Raw genomic sequence first — 15269 nt, 5'->3', positions numbered from 1 at the left:
AAGTTGGTCCAATAAAAGATATTACCTCACCCACCTTATCTCTCCAATATCCAGGGACCAACACAGTTACAACAATACTGCAATAAACATACTTAGTTCCTTTAGTTTTTTCTCAGAAGCCCTTATTTTTTTAATCATTCACCAAATTTGTTATTCTCCCATTCTGTCCTGTATGTCTTCCTGGTATATCATCTTTGTCACATTTGCCTTATCATGTGAACATTAGTACTTTTGAGAATATATATACACATAAGTGGATGGCTAGCATTCCCTAGTTAACCAGAAATCCATCTAATTGCAAAGAATGTGTTGGTTTAGGGCCATATGTTTCCAGTGCTTCTATATTACTGAGTGGAGAAAATCACTCCATTTTAGTGCAAATTACAAATTATTGCAAAACCTAATTTAAAACTCTAGAAGCAGCTGTACCAGGGATCGGCAACCTTTGGCACGCAGCCCATCAGGGAAATCCACTGGTGGGCCAGGACGATTTGTTTACCTGCAGCGTCCGCAGGTTCGGCCAATCGCAGCTCCCACTGGCCACGGTTCGCCGTTCCAGGCCAATTGGGGCTGCATGAAGCGGCATGGGCCGAGGGATGTGCTGGCTCGCCAGCGGATTTGCCTGACAGGCCGCGTGCCAAAGGCTGCTGATCCCTGAGCTACACCCTTGAACCTAGTGTGCTGCCAAGGACTACAACATCAACTCACACTGAAGGTCTCCAAAAGCACAGCATTCAATGCGCAAAGGAATGTGGCCTATGTTCACGTGAGACTCATCTGGGGAAACTAAACTACATACTTAACTGACTATAGAAAAGGTAATTATTTCATAGTCCTCAAGGCAGCAGTAGTTCACGATGTGCAGAAATCTGTACCCCAGGGTCGCATTATGTATCTATGTCAAGGGATTTCTAAGCATTCATCTCAGACAACCTTGCATCACATTTATGTATACCCTACTCCACGTTTCCATCGATTCTGCAGCAGTCCGACTCATCTCCGTCAATTTTTCAGTGTCTTCAGGAAATACACAGAGATTAGCTAAAATGATTGCTAAACGGGTAGCAATAAAGGATATGAAAAGTATAACCATGAAGGAGTGAGATGGAAGTATAGTGTGGTCCAAGGGAGTATAACAATGTGTAGAAGTAATGGGATAGAATTTTGCAAAGCAAGATTTAAGCAAAAGAGCAGGGAAAATGTCCTAACGGTGAGGTCTAGTCAGCGGCACAATAGTTTCCCATATAGAAATGCAAACACTAGCTCTTGAGGCTCTTAAGCATGGACTGAACAGTTGGTTAATATACTTTAGGTGCAATCCTGCATTATTAACAGGTGGCTGAATTAAAGAATGCAATAGGCCTCTTCCATCTCCCATTTAAAGGTCCTGTGCTATTAAGTAACAAAGGCCTTTCTTTGTAGTGATTCCATTTGTAAATCAGCTCTATAAGTTGCCTCCACCCCTATGCCTCTGTATTGTGGGAACACAGATTGCTCCAGGACTACAAGACTCAAAAGAGAGTCTGATATTTAGCATAACAAGGGTAGTGAGAGACAAAAGGTAGAGCAAATGGTTTAGCATGGATGGCAGTGCAGCTCCTTATCAAAGAGAGATGATGAGATTATTTCAACTATAAAACTATAAAATATGAAAAAGATCAGAACTGTAGAGGACACCAGTACATTTCTTAGGATACTCAAAGTATTAAGATTCAGACACCTCATGACCATAACAAAGAATGTAATGAGAACAGGAAAATGGTACAATATTAATCTATTCTGACAAGCATCGTGGTAGAAATAAGAACAGGGACTAATTTAACCTATGCCTGTTGGAGCCTTCAGACAGTAATCTTTTTTTGTTCCCCTCAGATACTATAGTATAGCAGTTGATCGAAGATAAGATTAAACATAGCTCATTAAAATGTCCATGTGACTTCAGAGTTAATTTGGAATGGATTGTGTGAAGAATGGCACAAGATGAACCATACCTGTGATGTCATTATATCAGGGAAGAGATTTGAGCCCAGAGAACGAGAAGTCTTCATAATGTAATTTTTTTATTGGAACATATTCTGGTGGTGAAAGAAAAAAGCTTTTGAGAGCAAGAAGAGATCTGTGGAGTTAGAAAGCTTGTCTCTTCCAACAACAGAGGTTGGTCCAATAAGGGATGATGTTAAAAAAAAAAGTGAATGGTACAGAGTTTAAGCATAGAAGTTTCTGGTTATCAGGGAATAACGTACAGATTATTGAGGGTACTACCTTACCATCTTGTATCTCTCATATCCTGGGACCAACATGACTACAACAATACTGCAAACAACAACAACATAATGTTTGTCTGTCTTTCTATTTAAACCCAAATCAGAGTCGTATTTGAAGCAGGCAGGCCCTAGGTTTTGCCCTGTACTATGTGAAGTCAATCACAGACCTCTAGCCAGATTTCTGCCCACCAGAAATAAGGCCAGGCCTCTATCCCTTTGTGTGCCTATATTCAAGCCAGCAGGGAGTTTCCTGGAACTGTCAAATGTTAAATGGTTGCACGGGAAACTTTAAGTTTTACTGCTCACTGTGGTTTGTCCTCAGAGTTCACTATAGAATTGTAACCATACACAGTTGGTGGGCTAATACTTACATTTACTAATCTGGATTGTTTCTCTGTTTACCTTGTCCTCCTCCCACTAAACTCACTTACCAGTTTTGGCCACCTGTTGATTTATTATATGGATGGATCATGAGTTCTTTGGGGCAGGGTCTCTCTCTTTTATTAAGTATGTAAAGCACTTAGCACAACAGGGCATGATCCCTGCCCAATCCGGTCCTAAATGTGCTACCGAACTAGCAATGATAACTAATAGTAACATAGTAACATCCTTAGAGTTAACAGAAAAAAGAGACAGAAAGGTTTATTGTGTGACAGGATTTTACTGAAAAAGGCTCCTGTGCAGTTCATATGCAGTGGGCGGTGGGGATCCAGAGCAGAGGAGAAAGCAGGGAAATACTGGAGATCTCAGCACTCCAAGGAATTAGAGGGCCCCCAGATAGAAATGATCAGTATCTTAGCGGCTGACATTTCCTCCCAATTCAGTCTTCACTGAAAACCTCATGTACACCGAGAGCTGACAATAAGAGCTAATCCATCAGCAGAAAGCATGCGTGTAGGCTTTATTGAGCTTGTTTTTCTGGGGCTGGCTTTCACTTTTCCTGTAGCTGTGAAGCGAAATGCTTGCCCTTACAATACCACTAATCTATGACATTGTACAGACTGAGCTGACAGAAAAGCTATGGCCACTTCATAGTTCAATGACAATCTTTTTAGGAGCCATTAGAAAACAACATCACGTGTGTATGATTTGTACGCGGTCATTGACTGTCTGCCACAGCATGATACTTTGTCAAGCAAGTTTCCAGCACTGTGAATCTTAGTTATGCCTCACTGATATGTTTACTATTAGAATATGGTAATAGTCCAACTAATGAGCAAAAGACATCTTATTGAGAGACATTCATTAGACAGTGAATGTTCAGAAACACTGCAGAAAAGATTACACATACAAAATCGATGTAACCCATAGTCTTTATAGTATACATTAACAGTGCATTGTTCTGAAAATATACCCCCTATAGTCAGGTAAGAAGAATATAGGTTACTCCTTGATATTTAGGAATGCAGAAGTTTACTTAACTGCCTTATTTCATCTTGTGAAAACAATATTCATATCTATGAAATTACACCTCTACCCCGTTATAACGCGACCCGATATAACATGAATTCTGATATAACGCAGTAAAGCAGTGCTCCGGGGGGAGGGGAGGGTGGAATGGGGGGGGGGGAGCTGTGCACTCCGGCGGATCAAAGCAAGTTCAATATAATGCGGTTTCACCTATAATGCGGTAAGATTTTTTGGCTCCCAAGGACAGCGTTATATCGAGGTAGAAGTGTATCATGGAAACATCAGTAATGACTCCTTGCTAAGATTTACACTTAAAGTAGGGCTAAAATCTTGTCAGTTCACACTTTAATTATTACATTTAGATTCCAAATTTCATATAACTCTTCACAGGACATTTGAATTTTCCATCATATTGTATATTCCATTATATTGTATATTCCATTATCATTTTCCATTGTATTATTTTTTGTTACATACAAACTTTTTGCAAAGGAAACATTTTTAAATGGTCCCTTTCTGAAATTTGGCTCTGACTGGTGCTTGAGTTCCGTGTTGAGATTATTCAGTCCAGGTTAATCACCCAGTTTGCTATTGATAATTCCGACTGTAGTAATTTTGCAACTGAGATGGCAAAAGATAACACGATATTGTTCATTTTGTTTGCCGTGGTGGTATAGTCCTGAAGAAAACCTGTGCACTATTGTTGGAAAGATTCAGAGCAGGTTTTATGCCACCAAAATTACAGTCCCTGCCTGTGTGCTTCATCTAACGTAGTTCACCAGTCAACCATGCTGATCTCAACTGGTTGGGGGAAGGAGGTAAATTGGTGCTCAAAGTAAGGCGTAGAGTAACAGCAGCCACTATTTCAGACCATGTCCGTTTCAGCTTATGAAGGTTGGTCACACATTGTGTGGGTATAATGGGAGTTGTTAATTACAAGCAATCCTAGTTTAGTACCCAGCACAAAGCCGTTTTACTCATTCGGAAAGAGAAAAGAGTGAATCTCACGCCTATTGAATACCATGAAGCCCTTTAATTGTTGATTCCACTTCCAATTATTTTCCCAAACCCATGAGTGTTTTGGTGTGTTCACTATGTAAAACTGGGGATTCACTAGCAGCATATTTATCAAAACTGATTATTCACATCTCTTATATTCAGCATGTTTATGAGACTTCTCAGTGATTTATAGAATTGGAAATTAAACTCGGCATAGTCAGTACAAATTTGATGGTTACTATTACTATAATTAATTGCATTTCTTACATTTGGAATTGATTGATTGTACTTCTTATGCAGCCATGGACAAGTTGACAGTTTATTAGATGGGTAATTTTTGTATATTGTAGCATATCTAATTTTCTCTTTATTTTAATTAAGAAAATTCTGTTTGTTGCCTTCTATTAGTGAATTATTTTGATTCTTTAAGTGAAGACAGATTTTTCTTCAGAGAATTAGGATATCAGTGTTGATAGGCAGCTCCAATGTCATTTCTAATTATTTGATATGGTTTATACTAGTATTCCAGAAGAAAAATTGGGGATACTGAATACTGTATTGCCAAAGCTAGTATTCTGAATGTCAGTAATGATCATAGTTGTATATTTTGGACTAAATTTTCAAACATCAGTTTTGAGTTACATGTGTAAAATATGTATGCTCAGATATCAACTGGCTATTGCACATGCAAAATGGGAAATTATATGCAAAACTAGACCCTTGCACATGCACATTTTATATTTAAATATGCCATTATCCATTTTACTCACAAGTACTTACACATTTACTTGCACAATATCTGATTGCATCCATATTTTGCAGGTGCTACTTATGCATAGATGTTTGAAAATGCAGCCATTAGTATCCTTTCACTCCTACAGTCTGATCACCTGGAGTATAAGCCCCATCTATTTTTCTCATAACTTGCTCTCTATGAAGGACATGACACAGCTTTGACCCTTGAAGAGACTGCACATTGTTCATGTGAATATTGGATGCATTCTGCAAACAATAGATTTTATTACCAACCAGATAGTTGGAGAAGTAATTAAAACCTGATTGAATGCAAACATTACTGATTAATTCTATAAAACATCAAACTAATCCCAGAAGAGTGTATGAATTAGGATAGGTGCATTGGTCATTTTTGTCTCTAATAATTAATAGCACACACTAATCTACTGTACAGACAGGCCCGAAAAATCTTTATACAGCACCTCTTCCAGCTACTACACTTCACAAAGAAGGAGAATACTAAAGATCATAGAATCATAGAATATCAGAGTTGGAAGGGACCTCAAGAGGTCATCTAGTCCAACCCCCTGCTCAAAGCAGGACCAATTCCCAGCTAAATCATCCCAGCCAGGGCTTTGTCAAGCCGGGCATTAAAATCCTCCAAGGAAGGAGACTCCACCACCTCCCTAGGTAACGCATTCCAGTGTTTCACCACCCTCCTAGTGAAATAGTTTTTCCTGATATCCAACCTGGACCTCCCCCACTGCAACTTGAGACCATTGCTCCTTGTTCTGTCATCTGCCACCACTGAGAACAGCCGAGCTCCATCCTCTTTGGAATCCCCCTTCAGGTAGTTGAAGGCTGCTATCAAATCCCCCCTCATTCTTCTCTTCTGGAGACTAAACAATCCCAGTTCCCTCAGCCTCTCCTCATAAGTCATGTGCTCCAGACCCCTAATCATTTTTGTTGCCCTCCGCTGGACTCTTTCCAATTTTTCCACATCCTTCTTGTAGTGTGGGGCCCAAAACTGGACACAGTATTCCAGATGAGGCCTCACCAATGTCGAATAAAGGGGAACGATCACGTTCCTCGATCTGCTGGCAATGCCCCTACTTATACAGCCCAAAATGCCGTTAGCCTTCTTGGCAACAAGAGCACACTGTTGACTCATATCCAGCTTCTCGTCCACTGTGACCCCTAAGTCCTTTTCTGAAGAACTGCTACCTAGCCATTCGGTCCCTAGTCTGTAGCAGTGCATGGGATTCTTCCGTCCTAAGTGCAGGACTCTGCACTTGTCCTTGTTGAACCTCATCAGGTTTTTTTCGGCCCAATCCTCTAATTTGTCTAGGTCCCTCTGTATCCGATCCCTACCCTCTAGTGTATCTACCACGCCTCCTAGTTCAGTGTCATCTGCAAACTTGCTGAGAGTGCAGTCCACACCATCCTCCAGATCATTAATAAAGATATTAAACAAAACCGGCCCCAGGACCGACCCTTGGGGCACTCCGCTTGAAACAGGCTGCCAACTAGACATGGAGCCATTGATCACTACCCATTGAGCCCGACGATCTAGCCAGCTTTCTATCCACCTTACAGTCCATTCATCCAGCCCATACTTCTTTAACTTGGCGGCAAGAATACTGTGGGAGACCGTATCAAAAGCTTTGCTAAAGTCAAGGAATAACACATCCACTGCTTTCCCCTCATCCACAGAGCCAGTTATCTCATCATAGAAGGCAATTAGGTTAGTCAGGCACGACTTCCCCTTGGTGAATCCATGCTGACTGTTCCTGATCACTTTCCTCTCCTCTAAATGTTTCATAATTGATTCCTTGAGGACCTGCTCCATGATTTTTCCAGGGACTGAGGTGAGGCTGACTGGCCTGTAGTTCCCCGGATCCTCCTCCTTCCCTTTTTTAAAGATGGGCACTACATTAGCCTTTTTCCAGTCATCTGGGACTTCCCCCGATCGCCATGAGTTTTCAAAAATAATGGCTAATGGCTCTGCAATCTCACCCGCCAACTCCTTTAGCACCCTCGGATGCAGCGCATCCGGCCCCATGGACTTGTGCATGTCCAGTTTTTCTAAATAGTCCCGAACCACTTCTTTCTCCACAGAGGGCTGGTCACCTTCTCCCCATGCTGTACTGCCCAGTGCAGCAATCTGGGAGCTGACCTTGTGCGTGAAGACAGAGGCAAAAAAATCATTGAGTACATTAGCTTTTTCCACATCCTCGGTCACTAGGTTGCCTCCCTCATTCAGTAAGGGGCCCACACTTTCCTTGATTTTCTTCTTGTTGCTAACATACCTGAAGAAATCCTCCTTGTTACTCTTAACATCTCTTGCTAACTGCAACTCCAAGTGTGATTTGGCCTTCCTGATTTCACTCCTGAACGCCTGAGCAATATTTTTATACTCCTCCCTGGTCATTTGTCCAATCTTCCACTTCTTGTAAGCTTCTTTTTTGCGTTTAAGATCAGCAAGGATTTCACTGTTTAGCCAAGCTGGTCGCCTGCCATATTTTCTATTCTTTCTACACATCGGGATGGTTTGTTCCTGCAACCTCAATAAGGATTCTTTAAAATACAGCCAGCTCTCCTGGACCCCTTTGCCCTTCATGTTATTCTCCCAGGGGATCCTGCCCATCTGTTCCCTGAGGGAGTCAAAGTCTGCTTTTCTGAAGTCCAGGGTCTGTATTCTGCTGCTCTCCTTTCTTCCTTGTGTCAGGATCCTGAACTCGACCATCTCATGGTCACTGCCTCCCAGGTTCCCATCCACTTTTGCTTCCCCTACTAGTTCTTCCCTGTTTGTGAGCAGCAGGTCAAGAAAAGCTCTGCCCCTAGTTGGTTCCTCCAGCACTTGCACCAGGAAATTGTCCCCTACACTTTCCAAAAATTTCCTGGATTGCCTGTGCACCGCTGTATTGCTCTCCCAGCAGATATCAGGGTGATTAAAGTCTCCCATGAGATTTAGTATTGGTATTTTGATTCAGTACAGATGAAAGCAAGGGCGGTCCATTTTACAATAGGTCAAATGTTCAAGCTTTGTCTTCATGATCATTTCATCTAAAATGATGACTTTGGCATTGTTGTAGCTATGTTGGTCCCAAGAGTGCAGTAGGGTTGCCGGGTGTCCAGTTTTTGATGGGAATGTTCAGTCAAAAATGGAACCTAGCAGCATCCGGTCAGTATCTGACCTCCACCACTAGGGGGCAGGACCTGGCTGGCTTCCAGACCGGGCACCAATAGGTAGGTACCACAACCTGGGGTGGGTGGGGATCCTGTCCACCCCCCTTTTATCCCACTGTGCCCCAATTGCCCCAGCCCTGGCCTCTCACTATGGGGACCTACCCCTCCCCGCCCCATCCCTTTGCTCCGGGGACTGACCCCTGCTGTGCCCTGATTGGGCAGGCTCTGTATCAGCTCCTCCCAGCCTGGTTCTGGAGGCAGTAGGTGAGTCTCATGAGAGGTGGGAGTGAGCGAGGAGGGGTGGAGAACAAGTGACAGAGGGAAGGGGGAGAGGAGTGAGCATGAGGCGGAGCCTTGGGGAAAGAGGCAGAGAAGGGGTGGAACAAGGGTGTTTGGTTTTCAGCAATTAGAAAGTTGGCAACCCTAGAGTGCAGTAATATCTTTTAATGGACCAAATTCATCTGAGGAAGAGCTCTGTGTACCTTGAAAGCTTGTCTCTCTCACCAAGAGAAGTTGGTCCAATAAAAGATACTACCTCACCTTGTCTCTCTAAAATGATAATAGCATTTGTTTCCCAATTTCCTTTCCTTCTAATGCATCAAAGTGATTAAGCATGTATGAATAAAGGTAATATGAATGGGGACCAAATTTAATGATTTTTTATGTCTTTTATTTCAGAAAAATTATATACTCTTGGCTTTTAAATGTAGCTTTATCCTGGATGAGATTTTAACTTGCTAATCAATGTCGTGTTTTTGTTTAATTTTCAAGCTGGTTTGTTCAAAACACATGGCCGGTTGATGGATTTTTTTTTAGACTAGCATTCATTTCCTTTATAGAAACAGTGTTCATGCCCCTCCCCCAAAAATATTTAGGGAAAGAAGAAGACAGTCCAGCTCAATCACCTGTGCTTTTTGAAACAAATCTAATTCCCACCATCCTGCATTTTCAGCACCTCACTTAATCCTCTCTTGTGCAAACATAGTTACTGGAGCTCTGTGTTCATTTACACCCTTTGCTCCAGACATCTTTTCTGGGAACACAGGGTGGTACTTTCAAAAGTGACTTACAAGCACAAGTTCCATTGCAAATCAACGGAAGTTAGGAGACTAACCAGTTTTGGTGCTTTTGAAAATCCCACTAGGCACTTTTCTGCATCTTTAGGCTCCTAAATACCTTTGAAAATCTAGCCCTCAGGCTCTTTTGAAATCCTTCCCATCTTCTATTTGTTTTAATGTAAACATCCTGTCATGCATTTACTCTAAGTCTTCTGAGTTTTAAATTGTTTTAGAACCTCCCATTTTAATCAGATCATTTACATACCCCTCAGTTCTACCTTTCCAAATCAGACAATGACAGTGACCCCAATACCTCTCACTTTTCCTGAAAATTTAGATTCTTCAGGCCTGACACCATGTTTTTGTCCTATCCTTACAGTCTTCCAAAGAGTGTTGTACACACTATTGTTATCACTGTATTCATTTTCTGTTATATCCCTTTACTAATACAAGCTAGCAGTTTTTGTTTATTTAAATTTGTTTATTAAAATAAATGTATATAGACAAGGCTGTTGGTTTGAATGATTTTTCCATAAGAACTCTAAATACTGCTACTATATCATTTAATTTAACGCATAGAGTTCCTAGCTTACTTCCTTGCTCGCAGACTAAGGGTACGTCTATACTTACCCGCTGGTTCGGCGGCCAGCAATCGATCTTCTGGGATCGATTTATTGCCTCTTGTCTAGACGTGATAAATCGATCCCGGAAGTGCTCGCCGTCGACGCCAGTATTCCTGCTCTGCGAGAGGAGTAGGCGGAGTCGACGGGGGAACCTGCCTGCCATGTGTGGACCTGCGGTAAGTACCTTTAAGTTCAAACTAAGATACTTCGACTTCAGCTACGTTATTCACGTAGCTGAAGTTGCGTATCTTAGTTCGAACTGGGGGCTTAGTGTGGACCAGCCCTAATTATTTGTATCTACACTAAATTGCATTTATTCATCTGGTGGCCTAATCATCTTAAAAGGTCCAAATCCTTCAGAATCTTATTATGGAACCTGGCAAGATGCTTGGCCAATATAGAATAAAGCCTATTACACAGCTACTAGAATGAAAATCTATTTAGTACAATGGATATTATACATGGAGATTTTGATCTTCTGTAATCCATGACTATATTTAAAACATACAATAAAGAAATTGATTATATTCACTATTTATAGTGAAAATATTTACCTAGACAAATCTTATTTCTTTACCTGGGACCCATCTCTTTCACATAAACTCGTCTCTGCACAATGTTTCTGGGGTGAGGTCAATTACCCAAAGGGGAAAATAACATGGTTGGGACAAAGGACAGAAGGAAGGGTGTGTGCAGATATCCCAAGGTGATAATCAAACACAGGTTCAGTATAAAACTGGAAGCATTTAGGCAAAGAAATCGAAGGGGAAATAGTGAGCAATGGTGCAAGCTAAGTTAAACCTCTCCAAAAGATCAGATTGGAAAAAAGCATTTTCACCTGGTGGTTGTAATTGGATGCATCTGTCCTAACTACTGCCCTTTAAGCTTCTGATGGAACTTGTCTAAGTCCAAGCTTCTCACATAGACACTGCCTTCTTTTACTAAGGAAACCACAACAAGGAGCTGCTTTTGAGTCCTGACGTGTCTGTACCACCCACCACACTCACCCTGTCTGCCCACCTGCAAAATGGGGATACTTTCTTGGAGCGCAGGGGAGATGTGAGGGTTAGTTAATTTGTATTTATACAGTGCTTTTCAGATTTTCAGAAGAAAGGTGCTATTTAATTGGTAAGTATTATGATGTTTATTATGCAACTTTTCTACAAAAGCCTAACCTAGAAAATTAAGATAATAACTTCTTAAATTATCTGTAAGTATTAGCAAGTACATTTTAATTTTAGAAGATAAAAAATTGCAAAGAGAATAATCAAAAGATCATCATCACTGACATTTTATCGAGCATGTTATTAGAAAAGCACTCCTTGTTGGAAGTGTTTTCCCCCATGATTATAATTGAGCAAAGTGGTTAATAGCTGCTTGCTAGAAGCATCCCTGCCCACAGAAGCAAGACTGTTTGAAAGTAAAACATTTTAAAACATTTTCTATATGCTGGTTCAAACTTGCAACAAGAGCTAAGTACTGTATAGGTACTATGATAATATTTCATAAAATGCATTTTTACAGGTTGTTTGGAACAGCAGGTAATTCATTATTTGCAAATGACTTTAATTTATAGCTATAGGTATTGTATATCAGGAAGTAATGTTGTGTAGTGAATAGGGCACTGGACATGGACTGGAAACCTGGGTTCTATTCCTTCCTCTGTCATTGACTTGCTGTGTAACCTAGCCAAGACACTTGGCCTCTCTGTGCCTTTGTAAAATGGGAATAGTGATAATTATCTTCCTTGGTAACATGCTTTGAGATCTACAGTTGGGAAGTGATATGTGACCCTAATTCACAAGCACTTAAGCATGTGACTATCACCATTGGCTTCAATAGGAATACTCGTGCTTAAAATTACACATGGACCTTAGGGCTTTGCTGAGTTGGGGCCTATAAGAGTGATGTATTGTTATGTACTCAATTCAACCTGGAATTATGTATATAGGTAAGGTATTTTTCATGTTCCCAGCCTGTATGAGACACTTCCATTGTACCATTGTCTTATATCAAGCCCCAATTGTATCTTTTCCTCAAGGTTTAATGTGATGACATGCAATTGGTCTTTTGGTGCCATTCATTGTGACAAAATACCATTTCCCATTAGAAAAGTAGAGCTATTTGGTGCCAAAAGTGAAGGAGATACAAAATGGTTTCATAGCATATTTAAAATGATAAATATTTGCATTACTCTACGGCTGACTTGCAAAAAACAGATTCCAGCTGTTGGAATGCCTTAATCAGCATGTCAAAAAACATTAAGTGATTCTAACATCCAAAGAAGCAACGCTGCCATTAATTAACCTCTACTGTACTTGATGATAAATTATTTAGTCAGCTAATGGAATTTAAATTTCTTAATTGCAATTGTGTATCATCCTGGATTGCTAGTTAAAGTTGGTATAAAATACATACACTCAATTGCACTTAAGGCTTGGACTGGGCAGTGAATCTGAAATTACACTAAATCCTCATGCTGGCCCAAGGCCCAAGTAGCTAGGCTCTGCATAGAGAGTTCACTGGGAGAGAAAATGTGTAACAAACCCTCCACCCCGAAGATGCTACTGCAGCCCTTGTGTTACTGTAGCCAGCCACACAATGGCAGGGGATTCACTGGCACCACACTGGTTTGGGCCTGCACCACTGCCATATCCCACTATGCTGGAAATAGAACTCCTGTACAGCTGGGTTCCATGTCACAGAGTGAGTACAGATGTGCAGAGGAACAACACAATTATTGCCACAGCCACAGAGAAGGGGAGAGGATTTGCTCCATAGGAAGCATATTCTAAAATACAGCTTTTACTTGGCATAAAGAGATGAGACATTTGGATGCTGAAATTTTGGATTACCTGGATGTTACGTAAAGGAAAAAGCATTGAGTCATAGAAAGCCTGTGAATTTTTGCTGTGAAACATAAAATCAAACCTCAGTTTTTTCTAAATGCTACAGTAATGAAGCTCTCAATATTAATTAGGAGCAACTAAGATGCAGTATATGCTAAATTCTATGGGCTCGATTCTGATACCCTTACAGTGAGGGAGTAGTATCTTACTCCTCAAGCAACCCCTGGAAATCAATGGAACTGCCCGCAGAGTAAGGTTCTACTCAACATCAGCAGGGATATCCCAATCTCACCCTACACAAACTTCAGTTACTAGAGTGGTACCTTTAAACAACTGTAAGAATTCAAGTACTGAAGATGGAAGAAATAAATGCCACTGTATATTCACATTCTGAAAGGAGCATGCACATTATATCTAAAAATCTGTTGGCAGCATCCCAAAATGAAAAAGTCATAAGCATCCTAACTGGATGCAACGCATGCATATAGTATCTCAGTACTTAGCATTCTTCAGAGGTGGAGAGGGCAAGCATGAAAAATGTAGAGGAGGGGGACACAAAGGGAAATTCATTTCCCAAGAACCTGTGAACTTTTCACAGTACAATCAATGTAGAGATGGGGAACATTATTTGCACTACTATCATGCTTAGGGCCCAGTGTCCTAGGCACTGTACACACACATTGTGTTCTATTTAGGGCTGTCGATTAATCACAGTTAACTCACGCGATTAACTCAAAAAAATTAACTGTGATTAAAAAAATTAATCACGATTAATTGCACTGTTAAACAATAGAATACCAATTGAAATTTATTAAATATTTTGGATGTTTTTCTACATTTTAAAACAAAAGAAATAGTATTTTTCAATTCACCTCAGATAAATACTGCAGTGCAATCTCTTTATCGTGAAAGTTGAACTTAAAAATGTAGATTTTTTTCGTTACATAACTGGAGTCAAAAATAAAACAATGTAAAACTATACAGCCTACAAGTCCACTCAGTCCTACTTCTTATTCAGCTAATTGCAAAGACAAACAAGTTTGTTTACATTTACGGGAGATACTGCTGACTGCTTCTTATTTACGTCACCTAAAAATGAGAACAGGCATGTGACTGAACTCCTTGGTGGGAGAATTGTTTTCTTTTCTGTTTTACCTGCATTCTGCCATATATTTCATGTTATAGCAGTCTCAGATGATGACCCTGCGCATGTTCGTTTTAAGAACACTTTCACAGCAGATTTGACAAAATGCAAAGAAGGTACCAATGTGAGATTTCTAAGGATAGATACAGCACTCGACCCAAGGTTTAAGACTCTGAAGTGCCTTCCAAAATCTGAGAGGGACGAGGTGTGGAGCATGCTTTCAGATGTCTTAAAAGAGCAACACTCCAGTGCGGAAACTACAGAACCCGAACCACCCGAAAAAAGAAAATCAACCTTCTGCTGGTGGCGTCTGACTCAGATGATGAAAATGAACATGCATCGGTCTGCTCTACTTTGAATTGTTATCAAGCAGAACCCGTCATCGGCATGGACACGTGTCCTCTGGAATGGTGGTTGAAGCATGAAGGGACACATGAATCTTTAGCGCATCTAGCATATAAATATCTTGCGATGCCAGCTATAATAATGCCAGGAGAATGCCTGTTCTCACTTTCAGGTGACACCATAAACAAGACATAGATTCATAGATTCTAGGACTGGAAGGGACCTCGAGAGGTCATTGAGTCCAGTCCCTGGCTGCATGGTAGGACCAAATACTGTCTAGACCATCCCTGATAGACATTTATCTAACCTACTCTTAAATATCTCCAGAGATGGAGATTCCACAACCTCCCTAGGCAATTTATTCCAGTGTTTAACCACCCTGACAGTTAGGAACTTTTTCCTAATGTCCAACCTAGACCTCCCTTGCTGCAGTGTAAGCCCATTGCTTCTTGTTCTATCCTTAGAGGCTAAGGTGAACAAGTTTTCTCCCTCCTCCTTATGACACCCTTTTAGATACCTGAAAACTGCTATCATGTCCCCTCTCAGTCTTCTCTTTTCCAAACTAAACAAACCCAATTCTTTCAGCCTTCCTTCATAGATCATGTTCTCAAGACCTTTAATCATTCTTGTTGCTCTTCTCTGGACCCTTTCCA

The sequence above is a fragment of the Chrysemys picta genome, chromosome 2 (genome assembly GCF_011386835.1).
Source record: "Chrysemys picta bellii isolate R12L10 chromosome 2, ASM1138683v2, whole genome shotgun sequence".
In the NCBI taxonomy this organism is placed as follows: domain Eukaryota; kingdom Metazoa; phylum Chordata; order Testudines; family Emydidae; genus Chrysemys; species Chrysemys picta.
The sequence above is the reverse complement of the archived record's forward strand: the minus strand, read 5'-3'. Positions refer to the sequence as shown.